Below are 20,306 nucleotides of genomic sequence, written 5' to 3'. Positions count from 1 at the left end.
TTGTCTCAGTGGGCCCCAGACGCATGCGCTCCAGTGGAGGGAAATTAGGAAAGAGCTGATAAGGTTGGTGAGTACTACCTTCCTAGAGTCCTGTGTCTGTAGCCTGTCTTGGCTGCTGCTTGGCCAAACGTCATGTCCAAAAGCCCCTCCCAGGATATCATGGTCTTCCCAATGCCTCTGGGAGCTGGTGAACACAGGAGGCAGGTGGGGTTGAGAGCCACTCACAGTCTAGCCCTTTGCCCTTTGTAGAGTCCAGTTCCCTGATCTCGATGTAGTGTTAATGATATACTAGTAAATATACAGCCACGGGCCTGACAGCTAAGAAGCAATTCTTTGCTCCTCCCGAATCCACCCCTTGGGGTGCTACTCAGTTCTTTGGTTTTGCTCCTTCTTAAATCTCTCTCCCTCTCTCTACACATACCCACGCATACACACATCCACACTCCTCCCCACCAAATTCTCATTCTACACTCCCCATCTTGTCGGCCTCCCACTGAAAACAACAACCAACCACTCCAAACCCTCTCCGAGGTAAAGTACACAAGTCCAACACCCATGCCATATTCAGTTCAGTTCAGTTCAGTTCAGTCACTCAGTCTGGTCTGACTCTTTGCGACCCCATGAATCACAGCACACCAGGCTTCCCTGTCCATCCCAACTCCTGGAGTCCACACAAACTCATGTCCATCGAGTCAATGATGCCATCCAGCCATCTCATCCTCTGTCGTCCCCTTCTCCTCCTGCCCTCAATCCCTCCCAGCATCAGAGTCTTTTCTAATGAGTCAACTCTTCGCGTGAGGTGGCCAAAGTATTGGAGTTTCAGCTTCAGCATTAGTCCCTCCAATGAACACACAGGAATGGTCTCCTTTAGGATGGACTGGTTGGATCTCCTTGCAGTCCAAGGGACTCTCAAGAGTCTTCTCCAACACCACAGTTCAAAAGCATCAATTCTTCTGTGCTCAGCTTTCTTTATAGTCCAACTCTCACATCCATACATGACTACTGGAAAAACCATAGCCTTGACTAGTCAGACCTTTGTTGGCAAAGTAATATCTCTGCTTTTCAATATGCTATCTAGGTTGGTCATAACTTTCCTTCCAAGGAGTAAGCATCTTTTAATTTCATGGCTGCAGGCACAATCTGCAGTGATTTTGGAGCCCCCCCCCAAATAAAGTCTGACACTGTTTCCACTGTTTCCCCATCTATTTCCCATGAAGTGATGGGACCAGATGCCATGATCTTTGTTTTATGAATGTTGAGCTTTAAGCCAACTTTTCCACTCTCCTCTTTCACTTTCATCAAGAGTCTTTTTAGTTCCTCTTCACTTTCTGCCACAAGGGTGGTGTCATCTGCATATCTGAGGTTATTGATATTTCTCCCGGCAATCTTGATTCCAGCTTGTGCTTCTTCCAGCCCAGCGTTTCTCATGATGTACTCTGCATAGAAGTTAAATAAGCAGGGTGACAGTATACAGCCTTGACGTACCCCTTTTCCTATTTGGAACCAGTCTGTTGTTCCATGTCCAGTTCTAACTGTTGCTTCCTGACCTGCATATAGGTTTCTCAAGAGGCAGGTTAGGTGGTCTGGTATTCCCATCTCTTCCAGAATTTTCTACAGTTTATTGTGATCCACACACTCAAAGGCTTTGGCATAGTCACTAAAGCAGAAATATATGTTTTTCTGGAACTCTCTTGCTTTTTCCATGATCCAGCGGATGTTGGCAATTTGATCTCTGGTTCCTCTGCCTTTTCTAAAACCAGCTTGAACATCAGGAAGTTCACAGTTCACGTATTGCTGAAGCCTGGCTTGGAGAATTTTAAGCATTACTTTACTAGCGTGTGAGATCTTGAGCATTCTTTGGCATTGCCTTTCTTTGGGATTGGAATGAAAACTGACCTTTTCCAGTCCTGTGGCCACTGCTGAGTTTTCCAAATTTGCTGGCATATTGAGTACAGCACTTTCACAGTGTCATCTTTTAGGATTTGAAATAGCTCCACTGGAATTCCATCACCTCCACTAGCTTTGTTCGTAGTGATGCTTTCTAAGGCCCACTTGACTTCACATTCCAGGATGTCTGGCTGTAGGTGAGTGATCACACCATCATGATTATCTGGGTCGTGAAGCTCTTTTCTGTACAGTTCTTCTGTGTATTGTTGCCACCTCTTAATATCTTCTGCTTCTGTTAGGTCCATACCGTTTCTGCCTTTTATTGAGCCCATCTTTGCATGAAAAGTTCCCTTGGTATCTCTAATTTTCTTGAAGAGATCTCTAGTCTTTCCCATTCTGTTGTTTTCCTGTATTTCTTTGCATTGATCGCTGAGGAAGGCTTTCTTATCTCTCCTTGCTATTCTTTGGAACTCTGCATTCAGATGCTCGTATTTTCCTTTTTTCCTTTGCTTTTCACTTCTCTTCTTTTCACAGCTATTTGTAAGGCCTCCCCAGACAGCCATTTTGCTTTTTTGCATTTCTTTTCCATGGGGATGGTCTTGATCCCTGTCTCCTGTGTAATGTAATGAACCTCTGTCCCTAGTTCATTAGGCACTCTGTCTATCAGATCTAGTCCCTTAAATCTATTTCTCACTTCCACTGTATAATCATAAGGGATTTGATTTAGGTCATACCTGAATGATCTAGTGGTTTTCCCCACTTTCTTCAATTTAAGTCTGAATTTGGCAATAAGGAGTTCATGATGTAAGCCACAGTCAGCTCCCAGTCTTGTTTTTGCTGACTGTATAGAGCTTCTCCATCTTTGGCTGCAAAGAATATAATCAATCTGATTTTGTTGTTGACTATCTGGTGATGTCCATGTGTAGAGTCTTCTCATGTGTTGTTGGAAGAGGGTGTTTGCTATGACCAGTGTATTCTCTTGGCAAAACTCTTTGCCCTGCTTCATTCCATACTCCAAGGCCAAATTGCCTGTTACTCCAGGTGTTTCTTGACTTCCTACTTTTGCATTCCAGTCCCCTATAATGAAAAGGACATTTTTGGGGGGTGTTATTTCTAAAAGGTCTTGTAAGTCTTCATAGAATTGTTCAAATTCTGTCTCTTCAGCATTACTGGTTGGGGCATAGGCTTGGATTACCATGATATTGAATGGTTTGCCTTGAAAACAAACAGAGATCATTCTGTCATTTTTGAGACTGCATCCAAGTACTGCATTTCGGACTCTTTTGTTGACTATGATGGCTACTCCATTTCTTCTAAGGGATTCCTGCCCACAGTAGTAGATATAATGGTCATCTGAGTTAAATTCACCCATTCCAGTCCACTTTAGTTCGCTGACTCCTAGAATGTCAATGTTCACTCTTGCCATCTCTTGTTTGACAACTTCCAATTTGCCTTGATTCATGGAACTGACATTCCAGATTCCTATGCAATATTGCTCTTTACAGCATCAGACCTTGCTTCTATCACCAGTCACATCCACAGCTGGGTATTGTTTTTGCTTTGGGTCCATCCCTTCATTCTTTCTGGAGTTATTTCTCCACTGATCTCCAGTAGCATATTGGGCACCTACTGACCTTTCAGTATCCTATCATTTTGCTTTTTTCATATTGTTCATGGGGTTCTCAAGGCAAGAAAACTGAAGTGGTTTGCCATTCCCTTCTCCAGTGGACCACATTCTGTCAGAAGTATAAATTCCAATGGTAAGAAGAACAAATTATGATGAAGTTGCGCCAGTGCTGAGTAGAGTGTGGAATCTGCCTCTTGTCTTCTCAGCTGCTGCTAAGTCACTTCAGTCATGTTTGACTCTGTGCAACCCTATAGATGGCAGCCCACCAGGCTCCCCTGTCCCTGGGATTCTCCAGGCAAGAACACTGGAGTGGGTTGCCATTTCCTTCTCCAATGCATGAAAGTGAAAAGTGAAAGTGAAGTCGCTCAGTCGTGTCCGACTCTTCGAGACCCCATGGACTGCAGCCCACCAGGCTCCTCCATCCATGGGATTTTCCAGGCAAGAATACTGGAGTGGGGTGCCATTGCCTTCTCCGGTCTTAGCTAGGAAGTGGAAACACTGGGAAGTACGTGGGTACTTTACAGATGTGAGGTGAAGTCCTATGGTTAGGGTTTTCACAGTTCGCTCTGAGTTGCATGTCACCTTTCTGATGATCAGGGATACTGGCTAAATAGTGAATTTATTTTTACAGGAGAATCACTGTCCTTATTTGCTCCTCTAAGTTCAGTCTTTTATGAAGAGGCTCCCCGCTATTTTGCTGTGTGCTTTCTGGGAAGGATCTGCCCAAGGCTGATCTTTGTCTGCTGTTTCTAGTTTTGCTGGGTCCCCTTCTCTGTAGTAAGACATCATGGCATGAAGGGCCTCCAAAGCTACTTGGAAAATTGTGTTGCTGAGTGAACACTTCAGTTAGCTCAGTGGCCAAGAAGTCTGGGGCAGGACCAAGGTGTCAGGAGCAGGGCATGAATGGGTTCATGTTGATTGTACTTCAGAAAGTCCATGCCCTCTCAGAACACTGCCTTCACTCAACAGCTCTATACTGGACACAATGACCTTTCTTGCTTTCTTTTATTTTAAAAAATTATTTTATATGGAGGATAGTCAATTTACAATGTTGTGTTAGTTTCAGGTGTAAAGCAAAGTGATTTGGTTATACATATACAAATAGCAATTCTTTTTCAGATTCTCTACCCATATAGGTTATTACAGAATATTGAGTAGAGTTTCCTATGCTATACAGTAGGTCCTTGTTGATTATCAATTTTATATGTAGTAGTATATATATTTAATCCCAACCTCCTAGTTTGCCCCTCCCCCACATGTCCCCTTGGGTAACCCCAAGATTGTTTTCTAAGTCTGTGAGTCCATTTCTGTTTTGTAAATAAATTCATTGTGGGATCCTTTTAGATCCCACATATAAGTGATATCATATGGCATTTGTCTTTTTCTTTCATTTATTTCACTTAGTATGATCATTTCTAGACCTATCCTGGTTCCAAATAGGAAAAGGAGTACGTCAAGGCTGTATATTGTCACCCTGCTTATTTAACTTCTATGCAGAGTACATCATGAGAAACGCTGGGCTGGAAGAAGCACAAGCTGGAATCAAGATTGCCGGGAGAAATATCAATAACCTCAGATATGCAGATGACACCACCCTTGTGGCAGAAAGTGAAGAGGAACTAAAAAGCCTCTTGATGAAAGTGAAAGAGGAGAGTGGAAAAGTTGGCTTAAAGCTCAACATTCATAAAACAAAGATCATGGCATCTGGTCCCATCACTTCATGGGAAATAGATGGGGAAACAGTGGAAATAGTGACAGACTTTATGTTTGGGGGCTCCAAAATCACTGTAGATGGTGCCTGCAGCCATGAAATTAAAAGATGCTTACTCCTTGGAAGGAAAGTTATGACCAACCAAGATAGCATATTGAAAAGCAGAGATATTCCTTTGCCAACAAAGGTCCGGCTAGTCAAGGCTATGGTTTTTCCAGCGGTCATGTATGGATGTGAGAGTTGAACTGTGAAGAAAGCTGAGTGCCAAAGAATTGATGGTTTTGAACTGTGGTGTTGGAGAAGACTCTTGAGATTCCCTTGGACTGTAAAGAGATCCAACCAGTCCATTCTGAAGGAGATCAGTCCTGGGTGTTCTTTGGAAGGAATGATGCTAAAGCTGAAACTCCAGTACTTTGGCCACCTCATGCAAAGAGTTGACTCATTGGAAAAGACTTTGATGCTGGGAGGGATTGGGGGCAGGAGGAGAAGGGGACGACAGAGGATGAGATGGCTGGATGGCATCACTGACTTGATGGACCTGACTCTGGGTGAACTCCAGGAGTTGTTGATGGACAGGGAGGCCTGGCGTGCTGCGATTCATGGAGTTGCAAAGAGTCGGACACGACTGAGCAACTGAACTGAACTGAACTGAGACCCATCCCTGTTGTTGCAAATGGCATGATTTTATTCTTTTTCACGGCTGAGTAATATTCCTTTGTGCACATGTACCACATCTTCATTCGTCTGTTGATGCATGCTTAAGTTGCTTCCATGTCTTGGCTATTGTGTGGCAGTGAACACTGGAGTGTACAATTACCTTCCTCAGCTTTTCAGGTGCACAGACTGAGGCCTGGTTCTTGGGGTCCCAGGGGGACAGAAAGCCCTGTGACCAGATTGGCAGAGGACGGAACCAGGAGTTCTGTTTCCAGTCTGTGCGCTGGCCCCTGGATTCAGCAGCCTGGGGTCTGTGCCCCTGCAGGTGGAAGTATCAGGAAGGCAGTGTTTGCTGTTATCTTAGTCTGCTTATTTATACATTTCTTCTATTTTAACCGGGTGCAGGGGGCGGTGGGGGGACTTCAAATAAACAATGGTTGCTCTTCCACATCCTGGGGTGCAGGGAGGGCGGGAGACTGCAAATAAACAATGGTTGCTCTTCCACATCCTGCAGGACTTCTTCCTTGTTGAGTATACGCCATGAGGCGCATGCGCCAATTGCAGCTCACGCGCATGCGCACCACACACACACTCACACACATGCACGCACGCGCGCACACACACACACACACACACACACACGCACGCAAGTTTTCATATTAGTTTCCTGAGTTCATGGATAAAGTCCAGAGCTGCCAAAGCTCCCACTACTTTGCCATGTCACACTAATAGCTTCCAGATCCCATCACATATTAAATTCATGCGGCTTCAGCGAAGCCATCTATTTAATGCAATTCGCTAAATGCCTGCGCAGCCCCGCTGACAGTGACATATTAGTTTTGCTGCCTTTTGCAATCTGATATCTCTGAATTTGCCACCGTACTAAAGATTTGATTAATGTGGTTCCATTTGGATGCAGTAATTGGCTGCGACTGTTGTAGAAAATAATCAGGCTTTCATTCCTTACAAGTGCACGGACATGCTAATGAGAGAGTGGGTTAATTAAGCCCGCGGCAGAAAGCGACAGTTACTGATGACTGTTATGACAAACCACCGACTCGGCATTTGGGAGCAGGACAGCAAATTTGCACTTTATGAAATTACAGGAAAACTAGGACATAAGGAATAAATAGTTACATCTGTTTGGTGAAAGGGTGGGGAGAAGAAAGTGGGGCTCAAGGGGGAACAGAAAAGAATCTGGGAAGGGTGCTCTCCGGAGAGCAGGGCTCGGGGTGCTGGACTCCGAAGCCAGAGACACAGACCTCCTGGGCTTCTGTGGGTGCTATGGACTGTCCTTGAGTGACAAGGGGCTGGCAGTATGTGACACACCCAGTCTAGCCCTTGTGTTATGGACTTTCTGCAAGAGGACCAGCCGTAGCTCAGTTCCCTAGAAACAGAAAGGGATTCGGGGAAGGAGAGGGAGAGGTGAAGGGAGAAAGCAGGGCACACCTGCCCTGAACCCTCTCACCTGTGACAGCACCTGGAGAGGGGCGGGTGGTCCCAGGAAGGTTGTGTGGCCCTTGCCTCTTTCCCGAGAAGCTGGTCTATATGTCGGTCTCAGTTCAGTTCAGTCGCTCAGTCTTGTCTGACTCTTTGCGACCTCATGAATCGCAGCACGCCAGGCCTCCCTGTGCATCACCAACTCCCAGAGTTCACTCAGACTCACATCCATCTAGTCAGTGATGCCATCCAGCCATCTCATCCTCTGTCGTCCCCTTCTCCTCCTGCCCCCAACTAGGGTGACTCAAATGCCCAAGGCTATTTTGTTAGCTTTTCAACTGACTTTCTCTCTCCAAATGGATTTCTGCTTCTGGGTTTGCCGCTCAGAGCCAAATCCAGGCTCCCTTCTTTGCACTGGGCGGGGTGTCCTCAGCTCTGCTGGCTCCCGAGCCTCTCCACCATCCTTTTGTCTCTCTCAGCCATTTAGGTCTCAAGGGACTGAGATTCCTGGTTACCCTCTGGGGTTCTGCATGGTGTGTGGACTTACAAATACTTGATCTCTTCCTAACCAGCTTGGAAGGGGCCCCTGGAATCTCTCTGCTCTAGCGTACCATCAGCTTCATTTCAGTCATCGTTTATCTTTTTTATTCCTCCCAACCAATAATATTTATGGAGTACCTAATAGATGTGAAGCACTGTGCTGGGTATGAGGACGAAACAAAAATGAATCTTGCGTGGGCTGGGTCCTGCCTTTCGGGAGCTTCTGGACGAGTAGAGGAGATTTTCTCTATCGCAAAGATTTTCTAAATCGCACTGATGAGTGTGACAAGAGCAGAACAGATGACGAACCTGTGGGGATTCAGAAGGAACGAGACGACTTCTGTCCGGGCACAGGGGACGCTTGATAGAAAAGGAGGCTGTGAGCCCAGGCTGTGTTGGAAAGGGCGTGGCAGGTAGGGAAAACAGCAGGAGCAAACTGATGTGACTGGGTGACGGGGTGTGTTTGGGGAGAAATGGGAGACGGAGCTGGACAGTCATCTGGGGACAAGTGGCAAAGCGTCTTCAATGTCCCTGAGGAGTTCAAGTTTATTCTGCAAGTCATGGGGCATTATTGGATATTTTTGGAGTCCAGAATGTCAGAATCAGAGCCGCGCTTAAGAGAGATGCTTTGGGGAGCAGGAGCGTGGTGTAGGATGGCAGTTGGGTGGAGAGGTGTGGGGAGAAAGCAGGGGTCAGGGAGGAAGCCATCCTGGTGTCCAGAGAGCCTGGGCTGGACCTGGAAACAAGGGCTGTGATCGTGAACCCAGGTGGATCTTCTCAGGGTGGTAGGGCTACCCTCTTAGAGCAGCCGCCCTTCTAGGCTTGTTTTGAGCTCAGAGCCGGGGTAAGAAAATTCCTGGGGGCAATTTCTGAGCAGAGTAGGCTAACTATCACAGTTGAACTTGCCTCTGGTGACGAGTCTCTTCTGATACATGAAAAGAAGGGTTTACACTGTAGACACAGGAGCTCGTATCTGCTTCTGTGTTTAAGAAATGCGGCAGCAGAAAGCTCGCTAAGTTGTTGAACTCCATTCTGTCCACAGAAGCCCAGTTTGTGGATGACAGTCCAGGAACTCCACTGGGTGCCCTGGGAGGGCATCTATCCAGTGGTCTGGTATTCTTTATGTCCTTAGGTCATCTGTTCTCCCCACCTGCCCATCATCACTTTCCCCCCAATCCCACTAAAAAAGATATGAGTTTGGGGGTTGGCCAAAAAGTTCATTTGGTTTTTACATGAGATCTTCAGAAAAATCTAAACAGACTTTCTGGCTAACCCAATATATACATGAATTCCCTAACTCCAGTATTCTTGCCCGGAGAATCCCATGGACAGGGAAGCCTGGCAGGCTACAGTCCATGAGATCGCAAAGAGTCAGACACGATTGAGTGACTAACATTTCACTTTTTTCTTTTACATAGTCCAACACAGGTAGCAGCAGGGTAAGAAGGACATTCTGTTTACTGAAGGCCTACCATGGCCAGGACCTTACTTTATTTGTTATAATTCTTACCTTATGAATGAGGACACTGGAACTCAGAGATGTACAATAGCAGTCTAAGTTTGCATCACTAGCAAGGGGCAGGCAGGGCCAGGTGTAAGAACTGGATCTGTCTGATATAAAAACTGGGCTCTTTCTCTTGAGAATTGTTATTTATTTATTGGCTGTGCTGGGTCTTTGTTGCTGCACATGAACTTTCCCTCTTTGCTAAGAGTGGGGACTACTTTCTAGTTGCGGAGCATGGTGTCTAGAGCACAGACTCAATAGTTATGGTACGTGGGCTTTAGTTGCCCTGTGGCATCTTCCTGGACCAGGAAATGAAGCCTTGCCTCCTGCATCGGCAGGTGGATTCTTAACCACTGGACCATCAGCAAAGTCCCAGGAATTCTTTCTGTTACATGGGATCTTAGTAAATTTCTTAAGCCTAGACTCAGTTTATGCTCTGGCTCTGGCATGAGCCTGTCTTTCCTCTTATCCCATCTTGAATCCTTCATCACAGCAGGTATATGCTGTCCAAAGAGGGGCTTGGACGCTTGAACGCATGAGTTTTGTAACTCACCGTGTTCTAGGTGCTTCATGTTGGTGTGTTGAAGGAGTTCCACTGTTCCAGCCATGGGCTTTTTTTCCCCAAAACTCTAAGCTTTTTACTTTGTATTGGGGTACAGTCAATTAACAATGTTGTGAGTTTCAGGTGAACAGAGAAGGGACTCAGCCATGTACATACATGTATCCATTCTCCCCCAAATGCCCCTCCCATCCAGGCTGCCACATAACATTGAGCAGAGTTCCTTGCGCTGTACAGTGGGTCCTTGTTGGTTACCCATGTTAAATATAGTCGTGAAGAGTTTTCACTGAGTCTGGAAGGAGATTGGAAAGTATAGACCCAGAGAGGTAGACTTTGGCCCACATGGTTGACATGTCCTTGGCGAGTGTGGTAGCCTTACAGTCCAGGACTGAGCCATCCTTTGAAAAAGCCCCAGAGAAAGGGGGAAAGGTATCAGTGACTCTAAGGAGAGCAGGTGCCTAAGGAATGGGGTGGGGCCCCTCGAGTCATTGGGAATCATCGCCCCTCACTTACGAGAATAATGAGACCCTCCCAGACCCGCCTCCAGCCTCCATCTGGGTGAGGTTTAGCAGCCTGGGCACCTGGGCTTGCCTGGGCATAAGTGATTTGGACCGAGAATTTTATGGTCTGCAAATGGCTTTCAAATGTGCTTGGAATTACCCAGAGCACATTTTCGACACTTCGGTTGCCATCTTCATATTTTTTACTATTTGCAGCTTACCTCCGTACCATCCTTTTCTCTTTCTCAGCACTTCCCTCATGTCTCGGTTTTTCCTCTTGCTCTTTGGAAAGGCTTTGGACTTCAGCATTTACCTGATGCCTCGAGCTATGCCCTCTGCTCTGCTGTGGTTTTTTTTTTTCCTTCTTTTTGTTCTGGGTTGAATAGTGTTCCCTTGAAAATTTATGTCTCCCTGGAACCTCAGAATCTGACTTGGTTTTTTTTTTTGGAAAATAGGGTCTTTGCAGGTATGAACAATTAGGATGAGGTCATGCTGGGTTAATGATTTCCTTGGTGGCTCAGTGGTAAAGAATTTGCTTGTGATACAGGAGATGTGGGTTCAATCCCTGAGTCAGAAAGATTCCTTAGGGAAAGAAATGGTAACCCGCTCCAGTATTCTTGCCTAGGAAATCCCATGGACGGGGGAGCCTGGTGGGCTACAGTCCATGCAGCCCCAAAACGTTGGACATGGTTTAATAACTAAGCAACATACTGGGTTAGGGTGGTCCCCGATTCCAATGACTGTATCCTCAGAAGAAGAGGCAAGAACACAGAGACACACTGGGGACGTGACCATGTGATGATGGAGACAGTGATGGGATGACGCAGCCGCAAGCTAAGATGTGCTGGGAGCCACCAGGAGTTGGGAAAGATAAGGATGGATGTTTCCATAGAGCTTTCAGAAGGAGCACCGATATGTGAATACCTTGATTTGGGGCTTCTGGCCTCTGGAGCTGGGAGAGAATACATTTCTGCTGTTGTAAGCCACCTAGTTTGAGGTCATTCGCTGTTGACACACCCTCTCTGGGGACTTAGGGCTCTATTACTTGAGTCTCTGTTATCTCCCATCCCTCAGGGCAGGAGCTTAGGGATTGGTTGGTTTTAGTATCCATCCATTTCCAGCCAGGGGCTCATTTCTTTCTTCATTCTGGTCAATCCTTGAGTCCAAGTTGACTCCCTCATTCAAAGTTGCAGACATGACATCCTCGAGATAGATCATTGGGAGAAGAACTGTGCTGTGTGTGTGTGAATTGAACATATTCTAAGTTCCAGGCCTCTTCACGACCTAGATCATTTATTCTTATACAAAACAGTCCCTCCACTAATGTTTGATCCTGACTTTAGAGCCCTCCTCCCTGTGTGTTGGAAACAGGAGGTGATGGGCTGTGTTTCGACCACCCCCAGCTCTTCCTCATGCCCTTCTGAACAGCAGTGGGAGATGCTCTAGGAAGTTCTGCCCGTTTCTCCAAAGGCAATGCGACCCTGACTTTCTTTTTGTTTTTTTTTTTTGCACCATCAAGCTTTCCTCTTTCACCAGGCATTCCCCCCTCCCGCCAGGTCTCCCTTGTTTAATTGTGAAGGCCTTGCTTCTGGGGGCTGTCAGGGGGGCTTTGCTCATTTCATACCTGACAGGACCTCTCCGAGAAACCCCGGAGGGAGATACCATTAAAGTGTTTTATGCTGGTGGGGGAGAGGTGGGTTTCTGTCCAATAAAACCCAAAGCCATTGAACAAGCCAGCTCCCGGGTAATTACTGGGCCGGAGGAGATAGCTTCCATATGCCGGGTGGGCGCTCATAGACCAAACCTGCATCTGTTCCCTTTGTTCTGTCGGAGAGCAGAGCCAGGAGGGGGTCTGACCTCGAGATAAACCCTCCAGCGGAGCCCTCTGCCGAGTTTCAGCGGGGAGAAGAGAGGGCTGGGGGAGGTCAGGGGGCAGCAACATCTGGCAGAAAGAAGGGTGGGCGAGGGCGTGGGGGGACCGGGCTGGGGGCTGGGCTGCCCGTCCATGATCAATGCAGCCAGCTACCAGAGGACATCAGAGAACCATTCATTAACGAGCTCGTTAAGTGATTGATAGGCTTAATTTTCCTGTCAAATGCGGACTTCCCCTGTAAACATGTCAATTGGGGAAAGTTCAAGCTTGTCACTTGGATTTATGGCTGGAATAACATGTAGGTGGAAAAGAGAGGGCAGGTCCCCAGTGACCCGCGGGGGCTGCTGTGAAATGGTCAGGCCAGCGTGTCCAGGTGCCTCCAAGGCCCTGGGCTTTTTCTTTTTACAGCTGAGATAACAACCACAGCCTGGTTCTCACTCTCTCAGCCTCAGAGGCACGAAGCGATGGCGACCTCGCGGCTGCTGTTCCCACCTCTGCAAGGCTTGTCCCTGGGGTGATTCACTGATTCAGCTAGGAATCCCAAGGGACTTCCCAGAGTTGGGAAGACCGTCCCCCCGCCCCCAACCCGTCCCCGCCAAGCTGGGCTCTGGGAAAACAAATCCTCTTTTTCTCTCCGTTTCTCCTGGAAGATCAAGACCAAAGGAAAACGGGAGATTTCTTGGATGGTTCAGTGATTAAGACTTCGCCTTCCAATGCTGAAATTGTGGGTTAGATCCCTGGTTGGGGAGCCAAGAGCCCACAAAAGGCCAAAAGAAACCAAAACATTAAACAGAAGCAATATTTTAACAAATTCAATAAAGACTTTAAAAATGGTCTGCATAAAAAAAAAAAATTTTTTTTTTAAAGAGACGAAAGGAGAAGAATACTGAAAGGCCCAGTCGTGTGACACAAACAAGCCATCAGCTCCTCAGTGATCTGGAAAATGGCTGGTGGCACTCGGGAGACAGGTTGGAGGGGAGGTGGGCACAGGGGAGTGGCCCACTCAGAGCAAGTGGAGGGCCGGTAGGGAACCAGCTGCAGCCCGCAGCCTAATGGGTGGTCCTGTGGGGAGCCCATTTCTAAGAGGCTTGGTTAATGCTCCGTGTTAAATCAGCCAAGCACGGCCACGCTCCCCACATGCCGAGGAAATACAGATACGAGACAAGTGGGCATTTTGGATAATTGAAAATACGGTTCAAAATCCACTAGGAGCCATGAGGGTTGTAATCACGAAGATTACGGCAGAGAGGTTTTTCAGGACCTGGCTGTGGGCTGTTTTCACCAGCGCAGTGATGGAATTTGGCCTTGAACACGTTCTGTCCTCTTCAGGGTTAACGTATACTTGGTTTCGTATGGTGGACTTTCCTTCCTGGCCTGGCCATGGACCACCCGAGGGCAGGGGCCTCTGTATCTCATGCCTGCGTGTCTCCTATGACATCTGGAAGAGAGCCTGAGCACAGAGCCCCTGCCCTAGGTCAGACGGGCCTGGAGTGCACACGTGCAGGGCTGGACCTCGTCAGCTCTCGAGGCCTCTGTCCTGGGGCTCCAGGACCTTCACCCCTGAGACCCTCAGTGCTAGGAGAGTTAGGGTGTGGGGCAATGATCTCTGGAAACTGACAGGTGGAGACTGACAGGCTTGCCCCAGCAGCACTTTTCAAATAGGTGTGTGTGTGTGTGTGTGTGTGTGTGTGTGAGTGTGTGTGTGCGTGTGTGGTCATCCCTTACAAATGACAGGCCCTCCTGGCGTTTCCTATCATAGTACATGATTAGTGGTCTGGAGATATGCTATGTCTGGAAATACACACCAAACTACAACTTTCTGCAGTGACACCAAACTTGAGTGACAGTCGCTCAGTCATGTCCGATTCTTTGCGACCCCATGGACTGTAGCCTGGCAGGCTCTTCTGTCCATGGGATTCTCCAGGCAAGAATACTGGAGTGGGTTGTTGTCTCCTTCTCCAGACACCAAACTCGGGAGGCTCTAAGTCTGCAGGCAGGGGGTCAGGAGGGATGCCTAACCATGCTTTGACACTCTCTGAGTTCTTCTTTTTCTGGACCTGCAGTGTGGTTCATGTGTATAGGCTGGCTTGCATTTGAATGTTCTCAAAGCGGGTCCAGCAGCAACAGCAATGATAACAGTGGCAGAGCTGTACCTTTTTGAGCACTTACCTTGTACTCCCTGACCAGGCCTGTGATTCTGTGACAAAACCACAATCCCATCCCTGGCCTCACAGGGGACGGGGAGCTGGAGCCTGGCCAGCCCGCAGCCTCCAGGGGCTAGGCTTCTCGATGACTCCCCGGAGAGTCCACTGCCACGGTAATCTCAAGGAACTGCAACACATCCGGCACCTTGGTCAGAAATCTGGATGTTTGTTTTTGTGGCAGGATCTCTGAGCACCTAGTGGCAGGGACGATCTGACAAGAGTTTTAAGTATGGACCCGCAGAACCATTTTTCTTCCTTATCTAAGTGCTGGTGTATAATAGGAGCTATATTATGGCACTAATATTCTCTTGAATTGAGCCTCTGGAAAGCCGCCAGGATCAAGTTTGGACCCCAGCAAAAGCCCTGTTGGAAAGAGTTGTGGAGGAGGGCCTGGGAGCCCATCTGTCATGGAGCTGCCTCTTGGCAGGAACCAGACCCTCCCTTTCCTTTACTGCGGTCAAGGCCATTGAACCCAGAACTGGACACCCTCCCTTCAAATGCTATTGCATTCCAGCCTGTAATTATTAATTATTGTTATTAAAATGATCTCTCTTACTTATTAAGCACCTATTAAGTGCCAGTCCATCCTAAAGGAAATCAGTCCTGAATACTCATTGGAAGGACTGATACTGAAGCTGAAACTCCAATACTTTGGCCACCTGATGTGAAGAGCTGACTCATTGGAAAAGATCCTGATGCTGGGAAAGATTGAAGGCAGGAGGAAAAGGGGACGACAGAAGATGAGATGGTTAGATGGCATCACTGATGCTATGGACAGGAGTTTGAGCAAACTCTGGGAGATAGTGGAGGACAGAGGAGTCCGGCTGCAGTCCCTGGGGTCACTACGAGTCGGACAGGACTGAGCAACTGAACAGTAACAACAAAGTGCCAGGGACAGCCCAAGCTACTTTACAAGCGCTCTTTCTGTGATCGTCACAATAACTCTCCTGGGAGGAATTCTTGTTATCTCTGTTTGCAGATAAACTGAGGCTTAGAAAGTATTAATACTGGGTTGGCCAAAATGTTCATTTGTTTTTTTTTTTCCCTTAAGATATTATTTAAAAACCCAAATTAACTTTTTAGCCAACCCAATACCTTCCCTAGGGCAGGGAGGAAGAGGTCTGCTTGCCTCTGGAGTCTTGTTCTCAGGCAGGCAGCTTCCCAGACTCTCAGTTCTCTTATCTAAACCTGCTGTGTGTGTGTGTGTGTGTGTGTGTGTGTTAAGTTGCTTAGTTGTGTCCAACTCTTTGCAACCCCATGGACTGTAGCCTGCTAGGCTCCTCTGTCCATGGGATTCTCCAGGCAAGAACACTGGAATGGGTTGCCATTCCCTTCTCCAGGATATCTTCCCAACCCAGGGATCGAACCCAGGTCTCTTGCATTGCAGGCAGATTCTTTACTGTCTGAGCCACCAGGGAAACCTCCTTGACATAATCCGTTTTCCAAAGTGGTAGGACCCTGAGCCACCAGGGAAACCTCCTTGACATAATCCATTTTCCAAAGTGGCAGGACCCTGAGACACAGCCCCATGGCTGCTTTCCCCCTGGTGTCTTCTTCTTTCCTGACCTGGTGTCTGGTCAGAAGAGGCAACAGATTCTTTGCAGTGTGATGGGATGGGAAGGACTCTAGTCTGTGTTTTGCCTGTGTGTCTGCGGCAGGCTTTTCCTAGCGAACCAAGGGGTTCCTTCTGTTCCAAGTGGTCAAGTCTAGAGGAAGCAGATGGGTCTCAGTGCCAGGTTCTCTCAGCCTGTAAGAAGCAGTGAAATCCTTGGAAGCTTCCAGACCCTGCACCCCCTCTCACACTGGTGCTGTCTCTGGGTGCCTGTTGAAACCTGTACTTTCTATGCTCAAACTTGAAGTCATGTCTGACTCTTCTGACCCCATGGACTGTAGCCCACCAGGTTCCTCTGTCCATGGGATTTTCTAGGCAAGAATACTGGAGCCGGTTGCTGTGCCCTCCTCCAGGGGATCTTCCCCACCTAGGAATCAAACCTGCATCTCTTATGTTAGCAGGCGGGTTCTTTACCACTGTGCCACCTGGGAAGTTGATACCTGGATGTGGCACTTATTTGGGTACCAAGTTTCTTTCTCCCAGGACTTTTGGAGAAAGAAGCAAGAGGATGCGCCCTGTGTTTAGTAAAACATATCTTTCTGCCCTACTCAGCCAAAAAGTCCTTGAGCCCAGGCATTTCCATGGTAAAGAAGACTTTGATCAACGGCCCCATTTCCAAGAGACAGGGAGGTTCTTTAACTTGCAGGAAGCACAACCCCTGTCTAGGCTGGAAAGTCCTGAGCTCCTCACGCTGGCACGAGCCCCCGGGAACCAGCAAGTGAGATGAATTGGGAGCCTAGAGCAAAATATTTGGCTTCATGCAATTTAGTTTCTTTCTACTACTTGCTTAAAATTCTGCGGAACAATTAAATCTTGAAAGTGTCTCATGAATGCCTTGGGCTCCCTTCTCCTTCGGTTTTATTGATTGTATTTGATATCACTCACAAGAGCAAGAATTTTTTTTTTAAAACATTTAATAAGATGGTTTGGTTGGAATCCAAAGAAGAGCAAGTCCACCAAGTGGGAAAGCATCTAAACTACAGCAGCTGGCTCAGCTCACAAGTGGGAAAGCTCACTTCATTGTATCCACAGCCTTCCTCGGGTTGTCTTTGATCAGGGTCTTGACTGGGACCAGGTCTGAATGAAGGCTGGGTGTTCCTGCCTGTGGGTATGTAGAATGTCCTTGGAGATGAAGCCAAAAATAAATACTTCAGGCCAAAAAATTATAAATGAATAAAGGTTTAAGGACCTTGTAAGGAGACAGATGCGCAAAAGAAAATGAACATAAGGATCTTCTCTTCTCTTCCCCAAGCAGGTTACATCGTACTTGTAACTTTCTGTACCAGGTAATCCAGCTAAGTGACTTGATGGCACATAATTCAGGTGTAAAGGAGCCGCTGAAGGTAAAAAACCACCGTGCGTGCTACGAGTGCTCGCTCAGTCACGTGTCCGACTCTTTGCGATCCCGTGGACTGTATGCCACCAGGCTCCTCTGTCCATGGGATTCTCCAGGCAAGAATACTGGAGTGGGTTGCCACGCCCTCCTCCAGAGAATCTTCCCGACCCAGGGATCAAACCCTCATCTCATGTCTCCTGCATTGGCAGGTGGGTTCTTTACCATGAATGCCACCTGGGATAAGCAAACATTTATTTCATTTTTCCCAATCACCTCTTGGCAAGCGGTTCACTCATTCCACACCCCCACCTCCCGCCTCAGCCCCGACCAAAGTCTTCTAGATGTCTGAGCGGAGGGGGATGCAAGTGAATTCACAACCTCAGGATGACTGATGAAGCCAGGGTGTGCTGCCTGGGCTTCTTTTTAAAAATCCAGGTGAAAAGGTGTTTGAGAATAATAAAATCTAAGCGCTGCCTCCTGTCTATCCTGGAAGATGGGCTCCCTGCCCACAGCATGGGGGTGTCACGAGAAATTTCTAGTGCAAAGCCGCTGCCAAGGCGGAGATGATGGTTTCTGAGCAAAAGGAGAATTGGAGGGGCAAGGAGGAGGAAGATGACTGCACTGGGCTTTGATGGCCTTGTGCTTTCGAGGCCCGAGAAAGAGGGGTTGAGCTGCAGCTCAGTGCAGAACCACCATCTCCGGTGGGGGCAGGGGTGGGGGAGTGGCACAGCTGCCTTTTATAGGTTTGGAATGAAAAATGTTTTTAATTAAGGAGTGGAATCAGGGCTTTTAGTCTCGCTCCATGCTATGTACCTGTCAAACTGGCTGGATGGGAATTGTGTTCTGACCTCTGACCCCCACCTTCTTTAACCAGATGACTCAGGGGAAAGAGCTGAGAACAGAGGAACATCAGAGAAGATCTGAGGCTGCTTGTGGGGTCACCCTTGTCATGCAGAATATACACCCCGATGCAAGCGACATCCCCACCCCATTGTGAGTGACTGACAATATGAATCCAGCTGCTGGCTTGGGAAAGAAAAAAACAACACGGGTCCCTGTCGCCACTGGCTGTGGACAGGACTAGAGGAACCAACAGAGCTAGAAAAACAGAGAAGAAAAATAAGGACAATCAAAATTTAGAAATTAAAGAAGAATCAATAGAAAGGTAATAATGCAATTGTCTCACTTGATACAACTCCTCCTTCACCCCTTCCCAAAGAACCCCTTCCCCACCAAGGAAAAAAACAACTCTGTAAATGGAAGGGAAATTGCCCCATGGAGGTGACGGCCCTCCTGGGAGACCCACAGATAGCAAGGCTGGGTAGCAGCTCTGTGAAATTTCGGGAGCCAGCAAAGGAAAGGAGTGACGGGAAGAAACCACTGTTCTCTTCTAGCGACAAACTCGATGGTTGCCTGAGCTCAGCTTCTGGAATTCCCCCCCCCCCTTTTTTTTTTGGAAGGACTCTCAGTTATAAAGTGCTTCCAGATGAGATGAGAGTCCTTCCCTAAATATTGGGGAGACTCTTGGGAGTTAAGGCATGAGCTGGTCATCCTTTTGACCAAAGCAGGGGAATAGCCATCTCTACACCTTTTCAGGCCCTAATATTCCACATGTTCCCATGGAGTTTCCTCAGTTAACTCATCTTCTTCTGTGCCGTGAAAACTCCCACCTCAGTTCTTGAAGACCCAGCAAGGGCCACGCGAATTCCTTTCTAGGTCCTAAGTACTAACTACCCAGCCCTCCCCTTACAGGTTCATAGAAGTCGAAGAAAACTTTAATATGACATTAAATACATGCATGCTGAAATGAATGCCCCTCTTGATTTCTAATTAAACTTTGCAGTAAGTTCACCAAGGCTGAACTGTTCTCTTTCCTGACCCCTTCTTTGCCTGCTCCCTCCCTCTCTCCTTCTATATTTCTGCTTTGCTTGTTGCTTAAACGAAGGTTTAGTCCATGTATCGGTACTAGGTTCTAGGTACTAGTTCTAGGTTCAGGTCATATATTACTCCTCGGGAAGGGTTCTCCTCTTGCTGGTTGAAAGCAATTGCTCCTCTGCTGGGCTTGTTCCCCCTCCCTCCCCTTCCCTTCCATCCTTCATTCCCGATCTTGAGGACGTAGCACTTAGCACATTGTATTACGTTTAGCTCTTTACGTGACTGTCTGCCCTGATCTGCCAGCTGCTTCAAGGCACAAATGCTATCCTTCTTTCTTTGCATTTCCACTGCTTAGCACTTCCTAACCCCTGGATGTTGAAAGGAACTGAACTCAGAGCAAAGGAATGAAAAGAATCAGAGACAAACTGTGGCAGGTTTTTGGCGTCTTGGTGGAGACAAGTGGTTCTTGCTCATGGACTAAATCTTGTTTTCTTTTAAAAAAAATAATAATTAAAGTTGAAATATAGTTGATTTACAATATTGTATTAGTTTCAGGTATATAGTAAAGTGATTTAGTTATACATATATATGTGTGTGTGTTTATATATATATATATTCTTCTCAGAGTATTTTCTATTATAGCTTATTACATGATATTAAATACAGTTCCCTGTGCTGTACAGTAGGTCCTTATTGTTTATCTATTTAATTAAATTTATTTATTTGGGCTTCCCTGGTGGCTTAGTGGTAAAGAACTTGCCTGCCCAAGCAGGAAAGTGTCGGTTCGATTCTTGTGTTGGGAAGATACCCTGGATGAGCAAATGGCAATCCACTCCAGTATTCTTGCCTGGGAAATCCCATGAACTGAGGAGCAGGCTCCAGTCCATGGTCTCGCAAAAAAATTCGAACACAATTAATCGACTAAACAACAACAGCAACATTTACTCATTCGCTACGTCAGGTCTTAGCTGTGTCACTCAGCGT

General features: G+C 47.2%; 1 long non-coding RNA gene across 1 annotated transcript in view; it reads left to right on the top strand.

Moving 5' to 3' along the window:
* The window catches only part of LOC138430820 (uncharacterized), a 51,894-nt gene extending 31,989 nt beyond the window's left edge, over nt 1–19,905 (top strand). The window contains exons 4-5 of the long non-coding RNA XR_011253392.1: nt 17,367–17,656; nt 18,322–19,905. This is a non-coding gene — a long non-coding RNA (uncharacterized lncRNA). The remainder of the gene's footprint in view (nt 1–17,366; nt 17,657–18,321) is intronic.
* Nucleotides 19,906–20,306: the final 401 nt, after the last annotated feature.

Source organism: Ovis canadensis, chromosome 26 (genome assembly GCF_042477335.2).
Source record: "Ovis canadensis isolate MfBH-ARS-UI-01 breed Bighorn chromosome 26, ARS-UI_OviCan_v2, whole genome shotgun sequence".
Classification (NCBI taxonomy): Eukaryota; Metazoa; Chordata; class Mammalia; order Artiodactyla; family Bovidae; genus Ovis; species Ovis canadensis.
This window is presented reverse-complemented; position numbering and strand designations above follow the sequence as displayed.